We start from the raw sequence: 21559 nt of genomic DNA on the forward strand, positions 1-21559 counted from the left end.
ATAGTCTAGTAAAATTTAAGAAGAGTTTAGACAATTGGGCTGGGGTTATGGTGTTTGATCCAACAATTGCTGACATAGTGTTCCTTCAAAGCCATAAGACTTGAACACTTTGCCTAACATATGAACTTATGAGCATTACTGGTGAGCTAGAGTTCACATAAACGCTTCTGTGGTTTAATGGAAGTGACCAGTAGAAAGAGGGAGCTTCACATCAAACAACTGGAGCAACATGCAACATTCCTAGCTCTGAGGACTCACAATAAACAGCGGCCTCTATAGCCTCTCCTGGCTTAGTGAAAGAAAGAATTCATCATATTGTACTTAGACAAGCAATGGGATATTGTACCATATCCCCATAAAAAGGTAATGCATATATTTCTGGGAGTCAAAGACACAGACATCAATTTCTCAGATGTTCATATGCTGGGTGAGGTGAACATGCTAGCAGACCCCTTGATCAACTCCCCTGTTGTTTCTACATTATGAGAGTGCTTACATTTTATCTACTTTGGATATTTTGGAAAGCTGGTCAATATGGAAATCAATCTGTTTTCCAGCTGGGAGAATGCTTTTCTGTATATTTTCTATTGCATGTAGCAGAGCAATGGAGAGCTTGCATGGGACATGTTCTAATCCCATGTCAGGGATAAGTTCTGTATCTCTTTCACTGTTCATACTTATTCCATGTGTAATGATAAAATCCTTGGAAAAAAACACTAAAACATATCCATATTTCTGTCGGTCACCCTAAAACAGGAGGTTTCAGGCTCTCATTTCATTGGTGGTACAGGAAACACTCTTTGTTCTAACAAAGAAGCTCCTTATCACATAGAATGACAACTGGCTCCACCTCAGAACCTGGCTACTGCTGTAGACCATCTGACTCTCTCTGATCTCATGGGTGTAAGAGATCACTGATATCACCCGAGAGTCTTACAACCAAAAAACACACCACTAAGTATAAATAGATTCTCTCTTTACACAGTGAAACATTTTTTGCTTCCACAGTCAGTATATAGGTACTCTTGACTTATTTCAGGCAGTTATATGACTAAGTCTTCCAAAGTCGAGATATATATCTACCACTGTACATCACATGCCACATGTGGAAGGCAGGACTATGGCCCTGCATCTGCTGGATGAGCAGTTCATTAAAGGGTTCTGCATTTTTGCTCTCCTCTGAAGAACCCTCTTATGGATGGGACCTGAACTTCGTGACTTACAAGACTGCCTATCCTATAAGGGAATCTACTTGTTCAACAGCTGTAAACCTTACATCTTGGAAAATAGTTTCCTTGTGGCTATTACACATTTTAAGAGGATTGTAGAGGATTGAACTTTCATTGTAGGAACCATATCTAGTATGTCATAAAGATCTGGTGTCCCACAAGGTAAACTCCATATCTCTTTTAAAAATAGTGCCATACTTAGCCAGCAACATGGCATAGAGTGATAAATCCCCATGTGTGAGTGCGTGTGTATGTGTGCTTGTGTGCATACATACACACAAACACACACACACACACACACACACACACACACACACGCACACACACACATATATATATATATATATATATATATATATATATATATATATAAAGTACATTGAAAACATCAACGACAAACAGAAACCTTTTTTTTTTTTTTTTTTTGCATGGGAGCAAGTCTCCCTGCAAATTTTATATACCAACTACAAGAACACACAGCCTTGGGCAATGGGCAAGGAACAAACTCCTAAGCCTCCCAAAACATTAAAACCCATCAAGAAGTGTGGACATTGCCTGCGATCAAATGAATGACTCTTATATATATATATATATATATATATATATATATATATATATATATATATGTATATATATATATATATATATATATATATATATATAGGGGCTATAAATATAAATTATATGTATGTATATATGTATGAATATATATCTGTATCTTCTATATCTTTGTCTAGGTATTTTTTATATAGCTCTCTCATGCGCTCTCTCTCTCTCTATATATATATGTATATGTATATATATATATATATATATATATATATATATATATATATATATATATATATATAAAGAGAGAGATTTTCCAGATACATAGATTATTCCAGAAGTCCCCAAAACTGAACTCTAAATTCAGCTCAAAGGTCTCACCTCATTGGAGACTCAACCCAGTTGAAGCACTCCAGTCTTAATAAGTACCATCTCCACTGTGACACAACCATGAGGTTTAATGATATTTCACAAAATGAAAGTATAACTGCTGGCACACACCTAAGAACTGCACTGGTATTGTATGTTTTGTCATGTGACTTACTTGAATTGTTATATAACCCTGCTAAAAGGTAACATGTTCAGACCTATTTTTTGTACTGAGGCAGCTGCGGTCAGCAGATAAACTGGTTTGTAGCTGGTGTGTTGAATGTCATTTTAACCATTAAATATAAAAATGCATTCCTTCATCTTGACGGTCTGAAACATGACCTATCAGGGCGTCTGTAATTACTATTTAACTGTAGCCTCCAAACAGGCTTCATGCCTCATGAATGAAGAAAGGCAACAGTCATCCCTCTGCACAAAGGTGGACCATCTACACACCCTGGAAACTACAGGCCCATAAGTCTCACTAGTCCTATATATAATGCCATGGAAAGAATTATCATGGAGATGATCAACAGATATATAGTAAACCTCCAGACACTGGACCCAACCCACTTTGGTTTCCTCAAGGGCAGATCATGGCTACTCAACCTGGTGGACTTCTTTGAGAAGGTCACTAAAGCAATGGATGAAGGCAAAATCATTTACACTGCCTGCCTTGACCTGGCCAAGGCATTTGACACAATACCTCACTCGGGCATTATTGACAAACTCGTTAGGTACAAACCCATATGTCACTCAATAGATAGACAACTGGTTGACAGACAGGACCCAGGAAGTTAGAACTAGGGAGTCCACCTCTACAAAGAGGGCAGTCACAAGTGGAGTCCCTCAGGGATCAGACCTTGCACAGCTCTGGTCTCTGGCTGACTAAATTTGCAGATGATTGCAAATTAGGAGCTGTCATTGAATCTCACACTGACACAGATGTTCTCCAGGAGGGGCTGACATGGACAAATAACTGGTGTCAGAGCCATGGACTACAACTAAATACCAAGAAATACAAAATAGTATCCTTTGGGAAGTCATCCATCCCTGGTAACTATCATATTGACAACACACCCCTTAGACCTGACCCAGTAGTCAGGGACTTCGGGACACACATAAATAGCAATCTAGCCTTTGATCATCATGAGTCTACAGTGTTGAGGAAATCATTATATGTTGCTTAACTTATAAACAAAGGTATGGCATCTAACTTCAAGGAAGTCATTGTTTCACTGTATTCGGCATTCATCAGACCTATTAAAACTGAAATTGGAAGAAAAATAGCAGGACTACACCAAAAAATAATAAAAGAAAAGTTTAATCTTGTTAAGCGCTTTTCGTTTGCTTAGTAAGCAAACTTCTTCGGACAAAATACAGAAAATCAATGAACATTATATATCTACTTGTGACATCACAAGTTAATTACGAAATTAGGTAATAAAACAATTAAACAATACACTAGCCTCATTGACTCAATAAAACTTAATTGACTCCTAAGCAACAAGTAACTCATAAACTAAACCTGAATATGTTAAAAATAAAATTACTTGGGACCACATAAATCTTATAATCAAGTGGCTTTTAAAGGATGTTGACACTTAAAAAATATATAATATGTAATATAATAATAATGACATAGAGTTCAACAAATGCTTGTCTTTAGTGATATATATGCTAGAAGCAGCTCATGAAATACTGTCATATTGGATTTTGCGTTTAGGAGCACACAGAGGTTTGGGTTTGAATGATAGTGTTCCATTGAAGTCAGTGCTAAAATCTAGAAGGTTAAAATAAAATAAAAAATAATAATACTATTTTAACAAGAGAAGGCTACATAAACACATGCAGGGTTTTGGGTCAATATGACAGTATTTCTTGAGCTGCTTCTAGCATAGATATCACTAAAGACAAGTATTTGTTGAGATGTATGTATTAAAGCATATGTATTTACTAGGTGGATAACGTGCATTTGTTAGGCAGAATATATGTATTAAGTTGTTGAGTGTGTACTGCTTATACTTTTATATATATTTTTATATATATTTTATGCTTATACCCACACACACAAGTAGTTACTAAATGGGGAACATGAGTATATGTATTTATTCATTGACTTTTTATGTATTTTATTTATATTTATCCACATGTTCTTGTCTTTACATTTTGTGCATGTGGTTTTTAAACAGAGTTTTTCTGACTTCAGCAATTAACTAAGGGCAAAACGTAACCATAGTAATTACTTGATTGCTGAGTGCTGAATTAACTTTGAGTGGTAGGATTGGTTGTTTTAGTAATGAATTAAAGTATTTAAGTGCTGTTGCTGTTTGAATGAACTGTCTGATGAAGCAATGGTTACCATTGCAAATCACTCACTATTTTGTATTAAAAAAGATTTTACTTGGTCGTGGTTCAGCTTCTTTATTCCAGCTACCTTCCTACTAGGCACCTGTGTTTCAGCCTATGAACCTATATTGAGTGATGGTTCTCCTTGCACCTGTTTTTTGGAACTAATTTTCAATATTTGGCTGATTTTGACTGGTTACAGTGCAAGTATTATATCTTTGGCCATGAAACAAGTCTATATGTTTTCCTGGATTCTCTTTCTACAATAAAACCTTGGATGGCTTTGTTTCCCAAAGGACTGATTTTTATAAGAACACCTTTTGGCGAATGTGAGGACTGTTTTTCGTCAACTCACAGTAGCAATTGAGAAGCTGCAGTCAGCACATTGGACTATTAAATATTTTAAAGCCTATTTGCAGAATGACATGGCCTCAAGAGGAAGAAGATTGACTTTGTAGCTTGATGTGGATAATAATGATAAACATCTTATGGAACAATGGCAGTGTATACAACACACTGCCTGTATGTGTTTTGTTAAAGCTCTGCTGCAATATTATGAACTGCAGTATTTATGTTATGAAAAGACAGTTAAGAACTCAGAAATGCCATCTCAGCATTTTCATAACAACAGCTATTTTGAATTTTTAAAATCAGCACTAGACATTTGTTTCTAAGTTTGAAAATGGCATTAAGGACAGAAAATATGTTAGTATGGCAGAGATTTCAATGATTATAAAGGGGGACAGGTGTATTATGGGAAAAAAGATATGTAGTATTCATTTTACTTTATTCAGAAACTTAAATGTCCAGTCCACCTCACCAGGTCTATTTTACAAAACAGTGTTTCTTCCACCTCAGAAACTTCACTTGTGAGGGAGGAATCATCTAGTGAAGTTGAATGTGGAGCAGAAGAGATAGGTTTCCATGTAGCCTTCTAAATTTAGAAATTCTTTTACTAGTAATAATGGACCAGGGGTCCCTTTACCAAATCCAGAAGGAGGGACTGACATAAAACATTGTGTTCAGCTACAGGTAGTTCTGCTATGAGTCATGTCAATGACTTAGTTATTAATGTTTCTAACAACTTTAAATGAAACAGAAAAGTCTGTATTAAATAAAGGTTTAAAGTTTGTACTCTCTTCAATAGTTCTTGAGGATGTCATTGTACAGGATCTTACGGAGTTTAGTCATTTGTTAAACTTGAAATTATGCTTTCGTGGAAAATCTGGAAATAGGGATGACTATGATTTTGATGGGGTCAATTTCAAATACTATAAATCCAAATTTTATCCCCCATACTGCCCCACTGTAAAACAAGATAACATGAATATTCGTGATTAGCATTTTAGCAATTATTTTATTAGGCTACAAGAAATACAACTTAGATTAGAACAGGATGTACTTGTGGGTTTATCACAGGACAAATCAACAGTAATAGCTGCTGACAAAGATGGGGTGTTGGTAATAAGGGACACCAAATTTTTATTTGAGAAGTTTTACGTCAACTACTAAACTCTGTTTTTTATCATAATCTAACCCTGGATCCCACAGATAAATTCTAACATGAAGTAACTTGTATTCCTAAATAACTAGGTACAAAATAATATTATTTTACCACAGCATAAGCAAGAACTTACTGTAGGGGCATCTATCCCACAGATTTTGTATGTTTTACAAAAAGTACATAGAAAGAATGAACATCCCCCAGAGCAACCTATTATGTCAGGTAAAGGCTCTCTTACACACCTCCATGCTTCTAGTGGAATGTTTAAAACCACTTCTATCCTGGCTATATTCCAGAATCAAGGATAATACACAGTTTATCTCTATTATATCAGATTTAATGATACAAGGACAATTGTATATATGCACATTAGATGTCAATGCACTTTATGCATCTATCTCCTATGAAGAAAGACTAGAGGCATTAAAATACTGCCTAGATGTCTCAGACCTCAACAGTTTTGAGTTCAATGATTTTTTTGTCCAGTTAACTGAAATAGTGCTGAGTACAAATGTGTTTTATTACATGAAGGAGTGCTGTTTACAGCTTAGGGAGATAGCAATAGGTGCAAATTTTGCCTCATCTATGCAGATTTGTTTATGGCATTTTTTGAGGTTGAAAACATTTATAACTCAAGAGCATAGCATTTTCTTTACATCCATGAATATCTAGAATAGATATTTGGATGATTGCTTCATGTTTGGACATGCAGCTATGAAGCACTATGTGACATTTGCAAGTACTTACAAACAACAAAGAGGTTTGGCATCAAATTTAGCACATGTGCAAAGCTGTTTAACATTGATATTTTGGACATTGAGATCAAACTCACTGATGGCAGCATACTGACTACTGGGCATACTACTGCTCAGTGAAAGAAAATTCCCCACTCTTGAACTCTTTGGGACTCCATTCCCTGACAATACCAGCATTACCATTGAAAAGTATTGTTGGGGAATCAAGAAGGCACTAATATAAGAGCAATTTCTGGGTGTTTGACCCCCTCCCCTTGTAGTACAACTGTGGAGTTTATTATATATTTTAGGGAGTGGGCGTACAGCCACCCATATTGTGGAATTCGGGGCATCCCTACAAAAAAAACCTGAAACAGTGTTTTCATGCAGTTTTTTTTTCAACATTGATTTTCAGGGAGTGGAGGCTTAGGGAATTTGTATTCATGAACTCATAGTGAAAGCCTGACTACACTGCATAGACCATCCATTTTGGAAAACACATTTTACAGCAGCTGCTATCCATTTCATGTACTCAGTTACATTCCAGAATCACAGATTATGAGAGTAAAATGACCCTGAGCTTTTTGAGAAGACATTTTTAGATCTTACACACAGGTTTACACACATAGGGTATCTTAGTAGGGATTTACAACATGCTCAGACAGAAGTTTCAAAAATGGACATGTTATAATATTCTCTCCCAAGGTAAAGCACATAGGACAGCATACTTTTTTTACTACTTATGTGTCAATTCTTTTGAGATACAGAACCTCATTAACAAACACTGGCCAATTTTACTGAGAAACAACACATTAAGTGGTTGGCTAGGCAAAGAAAGTAAATTTTGTTACAGAAAAAATGTTTTCTCTCAGTTTTTTAACCACTGCAAAACTGATAGTATCCCTAACACACAACCCCACCCCCAACAGCATTGCTTTGAAGTAAACCATGTAGGAACTGTAATAAATGGGATGTGTTAAATACAGATTTCTTCACAATGAAGAACATGGGTTTCACCTTACAAATAAGAACTGAGGTAATGTGCAGTACTAGAAATATAATTTACATAGGTTCATAGGTAGGTACTAGGCTATCAGCCCAAGGGCCTACGTAAGCCTAGCTAGCAAGGTACCATAGCTTACGCCACCCAAAAAAGTTATTTTCCTATGCCACTGTCCAGCAGAGACACAAATGTGACCCCGGGGTGTATTTCCTATTTCCCATCCACTCATCAAGATTTTTCTTGAAGAGTGCTAATGAAAAACTTTGCTTGACATAGATGGGTAGCTTGTTCCAGAGTATAGGAAGTCTCTGGGACAGGAATCTATCCCTCAAGCATGTCCTGTTTATTGTGGTGACAAGGTTTAGGTCCCTAGAGCATGTAGCTTGGAGGGATTGGGATTTCTTTAGGTGTAGCATGTCCAACAGCTCTGGGTTTGACATAGCTTTATATGTTAGGCAGAGATCACCTCGGAGTAGGCGATATGCTATGGAGTAAAGCTGGAGTTTTATGAGGCAGTCAGTGTAGGGCATTTGTTTGAGGCCAGTAATCCTCTTTGTGAGGTACATCTGTGGCCTTTCCAGGTGCTGCAGATGTCTTGTGAAGTACATTCCAAAAGGGGCATTGTACTCTATAATGGGTCTAATGAGTGATGAGTAGAGGGGAACAATGACCACTTTTTTCCTGGATGAGAAACCTTTTATGATGAGGTGTGACATGTAGAAGGACTTCCTGACTACTGTGGCGATGTGACTACCAAAGGAGAGACTACTGTCCACCTGGGTCCCAAGGTCTCTTATCACGCATTCAGTGTTAAGTAGATTGCTGCCTATGTGGTAGTTCATGGGTACAGGGTTTTTATCAAAGGGGATAACACTGCACTTTTTGGCATTGAGATTGAGGCCATGGCTCTGCCACCAGGCATCTGTCTCAGTGAGGCCCTTCTGTAGGATGTCCACATCATTTGGGGACTTGACTATGGCTCCTAGTTTGCAGTCATCTGTGAACTTCATCAGCCAGAGGCCTTCTGTGTTAGCCTGTACTTCAGAGAAGTAGATACCAAACAGGAGAGGTCCCAGGGCGGAACCCTGTGGCACTCCACTTGTCACTGCCTTGAGGTCAGATTTGGAGTCTGCAACTTTTACAGTGTGGGTTCTGTCAGTGAGCCATTTGGCAACCCATCTTTTGATGTAGGGATTTATGCCTAGTTTAGTGAGTTTAGCTATAATTCCAGAATGGGGGATGGTGTTGAAAGCCTTGGCGAGGTCAAGATAGGCTGTGTGAACCACCTTACCCTCATACATGGCTTTGGTGACTGGCTCAAAGAAGTCGATCAGGATCAGGAGGCATGATCTGCCTTTCACAAACCCAAACTGGGTGACATCCAGCGTTTGGAGGTTACCAATGTCTTTGTTTATGAGTTCCATGATGATACGTTCCATGGCCTTGCAGACCAGGCTCATCAGGCTAATAGGTTGATAGTTCCCAGGATCAGTGGTGGCTCCCCCTTTGTGGAGTGGGATAACTGTTGCTGTGCACCATTCAGTTGGTACAAAGCCTGATGCGAGGCTATTATTGAACATGGTGCTTAAGTGGGGAGCCAGTTTGTTCTGAAGTTCGTGTAAAATGCAGCCTGGGATGTTGTCAGGTCCCATGGATGCTGTGTTTTTGGCTTTAGAGAGTGCAGCTTTTACCTGCGTAGTTGTGATTACAGGGACTCTGCATTCTTCCTGTATAGACAGGCCCTTTAGGGGGTGAGAGGGGGATAAAGTTAGCACTGAACCGATCTGCCAGAATGTTGGCAATATCAGTTGGTTCTGTAATTTTCGTGCCTTTGTGCTGTAACTCAGAGCAGATCTGGGTGTTGCCATCTAGATTCTTGACATAGCTATAGAATGCTTTGTGGTTGTCCTTGGATTTAGTGGTGATTTTGTTTTCATAGCTAGCTTTGGAGGATCTTATAAGGGATCTCAGCTTCTTACTGAGGCTGACCAGGGAGCTCCTCCACTCATGAGATTTTACTCTCTTTTGCAACAGTTTCTTCCTTCTGTTGTACAGTTTGTTTATGGCAGGGGACCACCAGATTGGCTTCCTTTTTTTGGAGGATAGTGTCTTGGTTCTGTTTGGGATAGCACAATCCATGCACTTGTGGAAGTGCTTATAGAGTGCATTTGTGTAGGATTCAGCAGTTGTAACTGTATTGTCCATCTGCATGGGTGTCATGAAGTTCACCACTTCTGTCTTAAGAAGCATGAAGTTGGCTTTGGAGAAATATTTTACTGTGGTTTCCTTAATGGGGGGGGGGGTGGGATGTGGATATCAAGGGTGATAAGCTTATGGTCGGATCGGACAAACGAGGAGTTGACTTCAGGTGTGGAGCACCGGTCACTCATGTTGGTAATGGCTAGGTCTAGGATATTGTTGCCCCTGGTGGGGGTATGGATAAGTTGATCTAGGGCATTGGAGTTTATGAATTCCAGAAAGATGTGGGTCAAACAGCACTTGCCTTAAAAAGCAGGATTTCTACATGTCTAAGTAACATTAGAAGCAAAAAAAAAACAGGAGTGCTTTATATAAATGCATCTTGATTCATTCAAATACTATGTTCAGTTTTATTGCCATTGATGCTGTTTCTCAAGGTTCTTATATCTATAGGGAACATATACAAAGTATTCTGTTTTTATTTGATTTTATGTATTTCAACAATAATTCAACAATTTGAAACAAAATAAAACAAAACTATATACAACAGTCCATAAGAAGAATTATATACACAAAATCATTAGCACTTTTCTAATAGATCATTAAATTTCTGCCAGGTTATATATTGATGAGTTACATTTCTAGTTCTCAGTTTTATGGTTGAGAATTCATTTTTACAAACAAATTTGGCTAGACAGATAAATTCATTAGTAAAAGAGAGAGTAGTTTTGCATATCCAGTTTTTAGTTATAACTTCCCTAGCAATAGCTAGGATAGATCAAAGAAGAGGTATTTGTGACATTGGAATAATGTCTGGAATTGGGGCATTGAGCAAAATCAAGGAATCTGTAATACTACAATTATCTGACCACAATGCTTGCAAAAGTTTCTAAAATCAGTCCAAAAAGATAACACTGTGTTGCATTCTATGATCATATAAACCCAATCTGCATCAAGGGCTTCATCATATCTCTAGCATTTTATTTTTTTCTGATTTATATATAAAAGCAATTTTGTGGAGTGTTAAAAAAATTCTGTGTAAAAATTTCCATGTATACATCTTTCAGTATAGAGAGGACATTGAATTTCCAGCAGATTTTAGGGATACTTTCTTACTTTTCTTAGAAAATTCTTTTTTATTTATTTTTGTTGAGTAATTTCAATATGACAATTCAGGTAAACAAATTAAATTCTAATAATCTTATATATGATTGACAAGCATGACTTACCTTTAAATGGATTATTATTTTATATTAGAAAAGAAGTATGGGATTTTTGTAATAGTTTTAGTTTGTATATCTAATGCTATTTTAATTTGTTTTGAATATATTCTTTACATTTGTATATCTAACCAAGTACTATTTTCCAGATTGTATCTAGCAATCAGATAATCATCTGAGTGTTTTTTATTCCCATTCAGAAATTGATGCCAATAAATTAAATTACTTTTCTTTAAGTTAAACATTTTCCTTGTATTAAAAGATACTAAACATCCATTTGTGAAAGCTATAGAAAATAATATTACTAGTAGATCTTTGATTAAATAATTTGAATTCATAAATCTCTTGAATATTATTAGAACTTGATTTATGAAAGGGTAGAGAGTAAACGTATGCTTTTCATTTAATATATAGTCTTTTAAAACCCCCAAAAATGCACTGATGTCCAAATTTGTATACATTTCTATTATAGATTTATTATCTATTAGTATATTTTCATGTATTGATTTCCAACAGGAAGCCTAAGAGGAGTCAAGTCAATGGAGTATTACTTTAATAATTACAGATTTAGAATATGTCAATACTGGGGAAACCAATGCCTCCCTCCTCCAAACTTTTGATGTACCAGTCTAAGGAGATTCTTGTTTTTTTGGGAAACCATAAGAACTTTAGTAAAACAGAGTTAATTTAAAAAAAAAAACTTTTTTTAGAAGGGGAAGAATTAATGACTGACTAAAAAATAAAATTTTTGGTAAGATTATCATTTTGATCAACTTAAGTTTATCCTCAAATGTGAAAAGTAGTTTATTTCAATTGTCTGTTAATTTGGATATTGAATCAATTAGGTTTTGGTAGTTAACTAAAACTTATTTTTTTATTTTGTCTCAATAGTAATTCCTGAGCATTTTAACTATAAATTGTCCAGCCAATTTTTTTGTAAGAGTTTAACTTAGTGGTTATCCCTTTGTTTATAAGCAAGGTTTTTGTTTTATTGTGATTAAATTTCAAACCTGATGCCTTTTCAAAATAGTCCATAGAGCTAACTTTATGATGCAATTAGAGTTCAATATTACCACTAGTGAGCAGAATGTCATCAGCAAAAAGTTGAATTTTAGAAGAAAATGTTTCATTTATTTTAAAAACTTTAATGTTTATCTTATATGTTATATAGTTAGCAATAAGTGCAAACAGCTAAGGGGATAAAGGAATCCCTGTTTGGTACCTTTTCAGATATCAAAGGGGCTAGATATAAAGGAGCATATTCTGACAAAAGAAATTGAGTTATCATAAAACTTTTTAATTAGCTTTATGAAATCAGTGGAAAAGTTATATTCATTTAGTACTCTGAACAAGTATGACTAATTCAGAGTCAAAATCGTTATCCCTATCTAAGCTTATTATGAATAACTCTTTTTTTATTTTTGTTTGCCATATCAACCAAAGAAAAGAGTCATTATATTATCTTGAACTTTCCTATTAACTATAAACCCGGTCTGAACTTCATTAACTAAACCAATGAGCATTTCATTTAATCTTTTTGCTAACATAGACATGAAAATCTTGTAGTCTGCATTTAAAAGTGATATAGGTTGATAAGAAGAACATAGAGCAGGGTCCTTATCTGATTTTAAAATGGGTGTAATAACAGAATATGTCCATGATGGGGGAATATTAGATGCACTCTTAACTTCTTCTGAAGCATTTAATAACATTTTTTAAATATTATCAGGTAAAAGTTTATATAGCTCAGGAAGTATCCCATTCATAGCTGGTGCTTTATTAGTTTTAAGATTTTTAATTTGTTTTTTTAATTACTTAAGGAAAAAGACTTATCAATCTTGCTTTTCTGTTCTTTTGATAGTATATTATGTACGCTTTATTTTTAAAAAATACTATCCAGTAAGTTGCTGTTACTCAGGTTTGTCTTTGTTTTATTAATTTCTTCATAATATTTGCTAAAACATTTTAATATATCTTTCAGATCTGTAGCTTTAATAGTATTTTCCCTTCTTTATAAACAATCTCCTTGATAGGGTTTATTGTATTCATGTGTTTTTTTATCTAATAACTATTCTTTGAAGGCTCTTGGGATTTATTGAAAACTACTGTCATTTATTTTTTCTAGATTAATGGAAATCTTATGATGTAAGATTTCTAGGTATTTTTGACTTAGATTGTTCAGCTGTGTGCTTACGTCTTTATCATTGGGTTTAAGGTTTAATTTTAATTTAGCAATTTCAGCTTGGAGAGCATTTAACTCTTTATCCCATTCCTTTATTTTGCAAATATGTCAGTCCTTTACTTTACCATATAAGTAAGCTTTTAACTTGTCCCCAGTATGACATCGGTGACATCACCATTATTGTTAAATTCTATAAATTGATTTATCTCATTTAATAACCATTCATTGAAACCATTTATTTTAGTTATATATGCTGGGAGTCTTTGGCAAGAAATTTAATTGTTTGGACTGAAAGTTAATTTAAATGCATTAGCATTGTGATCAAATAAGGAACATGAAGTTATTAGTACCTCCTCTATTTTGGAGTATAATGCATTGGATATCAATACTTTATCAATATTGGTTTGTGTCCCAAATCTCAAAGAATAATGAGTATATTTTAAAGAACCATCTAGCTTTAAATCTGATACATCTCTCACATGCATTTTATTAATATAATGATTCAAATGTTTCACTACTGCAGAGTACCTGATTTGTTTAACATGTGTAGTGTCTTTTTCTGATAGGATCTAGTTAAAATCACAAGCTATCAACATTTCTCAGTTACAGTATAGTGTTATAATATCTAAGTATTTCTTATTTCTTGGAACAATAGGTATATAAACTACTATGAAATGATTTAGTGCATTAAACATTATACTAACAAAAGAACAACTTGTTATAGACAAACACAATAAGGATGATATGAAAAATTCTGAATTAAAACATTTTAACCTTCAACATGGAATACAATATTCCAGTCTTGATAAAAAGTTCATACAAGCTGCTTACTATCAACACCATAACACAACCAATCACACTGTTGCTACTACTTCCATGTACATAAACTGAATTTTTTTAGATAAATATTTTACACTGTTAAAATACTAGAAAACAAACCAAAAAAACTACACAACAAGGTTACCATATACTAAGACCTATCAAAACAAAACTTTAAATAACTAGCATTAATTATGCATAACATTTATTTAACTATTATATGGAAGATATACTCAGACCATTCATAATACTTGAAATATTTCTGTGAATTAAGAAACTCTGTGTTATGTTAGTTGTACCTGTAATTTAACCAGAATAACACTCATGACCTATATGTACACCACCGTGTAACAGATTATCTGTACTTATTACACTTTGTAAAAAGGTTATGAACAGTACCTATATTAACATTTTGCTTTTGTAAATTACTTACATTTCCACCACATTCACTACAAAAACCTCATAACTGATTACAAATTATCATCTAATCTCTCACACAGGCTAGAAGCTTGTGAAAACAACCTGCATAGATCTTGGCTATTTCCATTCATATTCATTATCTACCAAGGCCAAATTATACATACTGCTAATGTATGCATATTATATATAAATATCTTATGTTAATGAAATTGTATGCGTTTTTCAACTTATGTTATTCCACAATTCCCTACATAAAACACATATCTGAGTCTACTGACTAATAAAGTGGTGCTACAGCATTATCTAGTATGAACAAATGCTTCAACTAGGAACAATATTCAGTAAAAAATTCAGAATTACATTAAAAAACAGTGTACCAGCTACAGAGGGAATAGGACACTCAGTAGTAATGTTGAAAACATTTAACACAAATTTCCACTCAACTATTAATTGTACAGTTGCGTATTGTGTTTGAGGTTTAACAAGAACACCTCTGTGTTTCCCACATCAGAAATTTACCCTTTGTGCATCATTTTCTTATTTCCCCCTCAATAATTAAACAGATGTTACAGGTGTATGTAGCTAAAATAAGCCATTCAGGAGTCTAATGAATTATTATTATATTAAATTACACTAATTACAGTTTGTCTTTAATATTGAAAAATATAATTTTAAAAGCTAGAGCATTTAAAAGTATGTTTTAGCAATCTTTTTCTGTGTTCTGTAAGCTTCCTGATTCTGAGGGGTTACCACACTGCACTTCCTCTCTGACTCAGGAACTGTTCAGGAAGGATTCAGAGTGAGGCAGAGACACACAGAAGCTTGAGACAAGCTGAACATATTCTCTAAACTCTTCTGAAGTACTCTGGAGGGAAAATAGACTGAAAAAAAGTATTTAAATACAGAAGACTCGTGGACACATTCTGCAAGGCACATTTTAACTGAAAAAGTTTTTTTAATATCAAATAAGCAGGGGAAAGTTATACAACCTTAATAATATAACTAGAAAGAAAAGCAGATTAAAAACACATAAGTGCACACATTTTAATTATATCCCCCACTGACAGTAACAATATATATAAATACTGTGTTAAATTCTAAAAACTAAAACAGTAAAGAGTTTTAACATTCCAGTCTACACACATATATTTCTCAACAGACAAACCAGCCTCCACACCAGACTCATTCTATTGAAGGTACTCAATTACTAAATTATTGTTGAAAAGGAAAGAGTGAGAGAACAGAAAAGAAGGCAAAATAAATTAAAAATTAAAAATTAAACTGAGTATGGCATTTCCCTTTAGATTCATAATAATTTAGTTAAAATAAGATTATTACTATATATTTTACTACATCTAATGAAAAACTGCAATATTACAGTAACAGGGAGACTAAGGAATAGAAAATTATTACCTTTAAGTGATTTTATTTAAAAGATGCTTCAGAAACAGCTTATTTTAACTCAAATAAAATATAAATAACTAACAGGAAGTTAAATAACTAACTGTAAGTTTTATTTGTCTCTGAGCTTTTTTTTTTGCTCACTTTTACTTTACTGGAAAGGCTCACCCAGACTCTGCTGCAGTTTCCTGTGAGGGAAAGGCTGGTTTGCTTTTTATTTGTTGCATTCTGCATAGCTTTATTGCCATTTTCTATTTTGTATATTGTGATTTGTTTTCTTTACAATGTGTTTTACTTGTATTCTGCTTTTAACAGCATATTAAAACTTGAAAAGACACCACAGCTCTGTCTGTTGTGAGTCAGACAGAAAATTTTCCCAGACTCCCACCCGGTTACTGTTGTGTTCTTATACACCACTGTCTTTCTAGTTTCATAGTTTCATAGTTTAGTACTAGGCTATCTGCCCTGGGGCATTTATAAGCCTAGCCATAGTGATGTGGCTTTCGTCACCCCATGTAATGGTACAAAAGTGTACAGAATAGATTTAGAATACTGTGCCTCTGTCTAGTAGTGACACAGTGAAGACCCCCTTACATAATAGAATTAGTTTACTGTGCCTCTGTCTAGTAGTGATACAGAGATGACCCCTGGGATAAACCTACGATCTCCCATCCACTTGTCAAGATTTCTCTTGAAGAGAGTCAGTGAGGGGCTCTGCCTAACATGAACTGGGATTCTGTTCCAGAGTATGGGAAGCCTCTGAGCTATGAATATCTCCCTCCAGCATGTCCTATTCATATTTGTGCTGAGGTTTAAATCTTTAGCTCTCATGGTTCTGATGGATTTTGATTTTTTGAGGTGGAGCATGGTCATCAATTCCTGATTGGACATGGCCTTGTACGTCAGGCACAGATCACCTCTGAGCAGGTGGTATGCTACTGAATAGAGCTGGAGTTTCTTTAGTCTGGCAGCATATGACATATGTTGGAGACCCTTGATCCTCTTGGTGAGGTACTTTTGGGGTCTCTCTAGCTGTTGCAAGTGCCGGGTGAGATACATACCAAATGGGGCATTGTACTCCATCATGGGCCTGATAAGGGAGGAGTATAGGGGTACAATGACCTCTTTGATCTGGATGTGAATCCCTTCATGATAAGGTGGGCAAGGTAGAAAGTCTTTCTAACCACTTTGGCAACGTGGGTGTCAAATGAGAGGTCACTATCGACTTGGGTCCCCAGGTCTCTGATTACCTTTTCTGTACTAAGTGGGTTACTGTCTATGTGACAATTTGTGGGTACTTTGTTTTTCCCAAAGGGAATGACTATACATTTTTTGGCATTTAGTTTAAGGCCATGACTCCGGCACCAGTTGTCCATTTCAGTGAGGCCTTTTTGTAGGATGTATGTGTCAGCTGGTGTATCGACTATGGTGCCTAGTTTGCAGACATCTGCAAACTTTGTCAGCCACAGCCCTCCCATGTTTGCTTTCACATCTGAGAAATAAATGCCGAACAAGAGGGGTCCCAGGACAGAGCCCTGTGGGACACCACTAGTGACTGCCTTTGAGTCTGACATGGCTCCAGAGATTTTGACTTTATGGGTTCTATCCTTTAGCCAGTTTGCCACCCATCTTGTGACATATAGATTTACATTTAAGCTGTTGAGCTTGTCTATGATGCCAGAGTGGGGTATTGTGTCGAAAGCTTTAGCCAAGTCCGGGTAGGCTGTATGGACTGCTTTGTCCTCGTCAATGGCTCTAGTGACTGTTTTGAAAAAGTCAACCAGGTTCAAAAGGCAGGATCTGCCCTTTACAAAGCCAAACTGGGTGGGATCAAGTGTCTGTAAGTCCCAAATTTCTCTGTTTATGAGTTCCATAATGATTCTTTCCATAGCTTTGCAGACCAGGCTGGTTAAGCTTATGGGGCAGTAGTTACCAGGGTCTGTAGAGGTGCCTCCTTTGTGGAGTGGGACTACTGTTGCTGTACGCCAGTGTTCAGGTACATATCCTGTAGTAAGGCTAAGGTTAAATAGCATTTTTATGTGCGGGTTTAGCTCCTCTTGGAGTTCACGTAGCACACAACCCGGGATACCGTCAGGTCCCATTGATGCTGTGTTTTTAGCTTTGCTGATGGCGGTTCTCACCTGGACATCTGAGATGACAGGGAGGTTACATTCAGCTGGGATAAGTATTTCTTCTTTTGGGGGTGAGGGAGGGGAGAAATTTACACTGAACCTGTCTGCCAGAATGTTGGCAATATCTGTGGGTTCAGTGTATTTTTTGTCATTGTGAACTAACTCTGAACATATCTGAGGGTTTCTGCCCAGGTTTCTAACATAGCTGAAGAAGGCCTTGTGGTTATCTTTAGTGTCCATAGCGATTTTTCTCTCAAAGTTGGCCTTGGATGTTTTTATGAGAGAACGTAGCTTTCTACTAGTGCTGATCAGAGATGCCTTTTCTTTATGGGATTTTGCCCTGTCGTGCAGTAGCTTCCCTCTTTTGTTATACAATTTGTTTATGGCTGGGGTCCACCAGACAGGACGCCTGCCCTTGGTGGAGAGGGTCTTGGTTTTATTTGGGATTGCATGATCCATGCATTCTTGGAGATGTCCGTAGAAAGCATTTGTGAAGGATTCTGCATTGTGGGATGTGGTTTCCACTGGCCCAGTGGGCTTAAAGGATACCATCTCAGTTTTAAGAAGTGTAAAGTCAGCTTTTGAGAAGTTTTTCACTGTAGTCTTTTGTGTTGGAGGTGGAGGTGGGATATGTATATCCAGGGTGATTAGTTTGTGGTCAGATCTCACTAGTGAGGGGTATACTTCCGGTGTGGAGCACTTTGTCCCCATGTTTGTGATGATCAGGCCTAGTATATTATCTCCCCTTGTGGGAGAGGTGACTATCTGTTCCATTGCATTTGAATTTATGAATTCCAGGAACCTTTTGGCTAGGGTGTTTGGGCTAGAATAATGCACCCAGTCTATGTTAGGGTAGTTGAAGTCTCCCAATATGATGGTGTTTGGTGAGACATTCATATCCTCCAATGTCTTCAGGAAGGCTGAATGGGGTTCCTGAGATTGGGAGGGTGGTCTGTAACATGCTACCAGTTGTATAGCAGTTTTTCCTACAGTTAGTTATACCTGGATGATCTCTGATGCTTCATGTGTTGCCACTGACCTGGAGGTGTGGGTGTCCTTGATGAATATGGACACTCCCCCTCCCTTTTTGGTTTGGCCCGAGTTTTGGGGCCGAAAAGCATGATACAAGGTATAGCCTGGTAGTGCTTGGGTGCTCTCAGGAGCCTTGAACCAGGTTTCAGTTACTGCACAGACATCGATGTTCTCCATACTGAGGAGTGCTTCGAGAGCCTGCATCTTGAGATTTAGACTTCTGGCGTTGAGCAGCATTACCCTAAATTTTTTTCCATTTTTGTTTTCTAATGAGGTGGGTTTGTCTTTTGAGCCTTGCCTAAAAAAGGCACCATGGTGGAGGCAAGACCTTAGCCAATATCCGGAAGCCCAGTGGTGACAGATGCAAGCCGCCCCTTGTGAAGCAGCGTTGCCTGCCCCTTATGTTAATTTGACCATATATTTCATTTCCTCTCTGCTTTTACTGGTTGGTGTGAGTAAGCACAAAATTATCATTTTGTGAAATCACTCCCCTTCAACTATTTAAATTTATTGGCCATCCTACTATATTCCATAGTGCCAGAATAAAAAAGTGACCACCCTCTTTCAATCTATCTTGCTGTTTTAAAAATATTGACTTTCCACTAAAACTTAACTTTTTAGCCAGGTAAAATGTAAGTTACCTACTTTAATATCTAACTCCTCTAGTGCACACTGCAATGTTTAGGATAAACCATTTTTTTCATCTTACCTTTAAGCATCTATTGCAAGACAGTTATTGGACAACCCACATTCTGCCTCTCAGTAGTCATTTTGAGATTAGTGCTTCTGTTTTCTCCTGGTGAGAGAAGCAGTGCAGCTACATTATTTCCTGGAGAATGCTGATCACCAAAAACCTTAATAATTGTTTTATAGGTGACAGTTTGGAATCTGTGCTTATATTCTGAACCTGGTGAGAGTAGGAGCAAAATGCATTGATTCCTGATTCTTTCTGGTTAGAAAGTGAGTGTCTGTGCTTAACGTACCTGATTGGTCTGGTTGCTATTCAAGGCATCTACCAGAAAAAGGCTACAAGCCTGCAGAACCTTGCAACATCTGGAACAAGACAGTGGATCAGCAAACAGGCCGTGGCTTGCTTCTCTTCTTGGGATTAGTTCTAACATTTTGCTTCTGGTGAGAGAAGAAGCAAAGGAGTATTGTATCCCAACAGAGTGAAGCTGTGCTGAAACCAGCATTAGTAGTACCCAGGCAGTAGCCATTCATGTGACTCTCCTCTTTTCATCATTCTTGACAAGTAAATTCTTTATTTTCAGTAAGTACTGCTTGAGTTCTTCCTAACTTCAGAATATCTGCCTAAATACTTCATCCTTAAATTTTCAGGGTCTATGTATTCGTTTCCCCTCAAGTGTTTGGCAGTGTTCTGTACAGACTCAGACTCTTTGTGTGACATTTTTTCCTGTAAAAGGCTTCAGTACTTAATATATTGAGCTCATATCCAGGCATGTCTAAAGGTCAGTTCCCTGTGCTTTTCTACTCTCAACCTGGTGATCTTGGGGATCCTGAGGCAATGTAGCAACTGCCTCATGTACACAGACAACCCTCTCCTCTTACCTCCCAACACTATGACTTGTGAGAGATGCACATTTATAGCCAAACTGGAAGCCAAGCATTCTCCAGCCAAGACTGGATTAGCCAGTCAAGAGGAGAAGATTAACACCTGCACCACACCACATTCAACACGCAGCCCTCCAAAACTTACATCACCACAACTCTCACATAGTAACACAAAACACACACCTACTTTCCTAGAGGCTCTCAATAAAAATCTGCCCAAACAACAGAGACCTCCAAAGCAGAAAAGCAAACAACCACCACATCCCAGCACAAACCATGAGACACATAGCTCATGTAAACAGCGTGCCACTCAACCAGAGCTCATGAGGCAAAACAACTTACCCAATACACTAGTCATAGGTGACTCAATAGTAAGGCACACTGATGTCCCATTCACTAGGTTGAATAAGGAGAATGCTACGGTCAGCAGCCTGTCAGGTGCCAGGATCCACCACATAACTATGAAAAGCTTTTCAAAAGCAAACTTCACGTTACTTAAGACTGAGGTGGAAAGTTTCAAAGCCCCCATGCTAAAGGATAATGCTGTCCAAGCTGCAAAATCATTTACTAATGCACTCTACAGGCACCTTCAAGAATGCATGGATCATGCTATCCCAAACAAAGCCAAGACTCACTCCTCCAGGAAAAGGAAACCAGTCTGGTGGACCCTGCCATAAACAAGCTATACAATAGAAGGAGGAAACTAGTACAGAAAAGAGTAAAATCCCAAGAAGGGAAGACATCCCTGATCAGTATCAGCAAGAAACTACATTCCCTCATAAAATCATCCAAGGCTAGCTTCAAAAGAAAAATTGGTATGGACTCCAAAGATAACCACAAGGCAT

The sequence above is a fragment of the Protopterus annectens genome, chromosome 7.part0 (assembly GCF_019279795.1).
Source record: "Protopterus annectens isolate FY-2018-M chromosome 7.part0, PAN1.0, whole genome shotgun sequence".
NCBI lineage: Eukaryota > Metazoa > Chordata > Ceratodontiformes > Protopteridae > Protopterus > Protopterus annectens.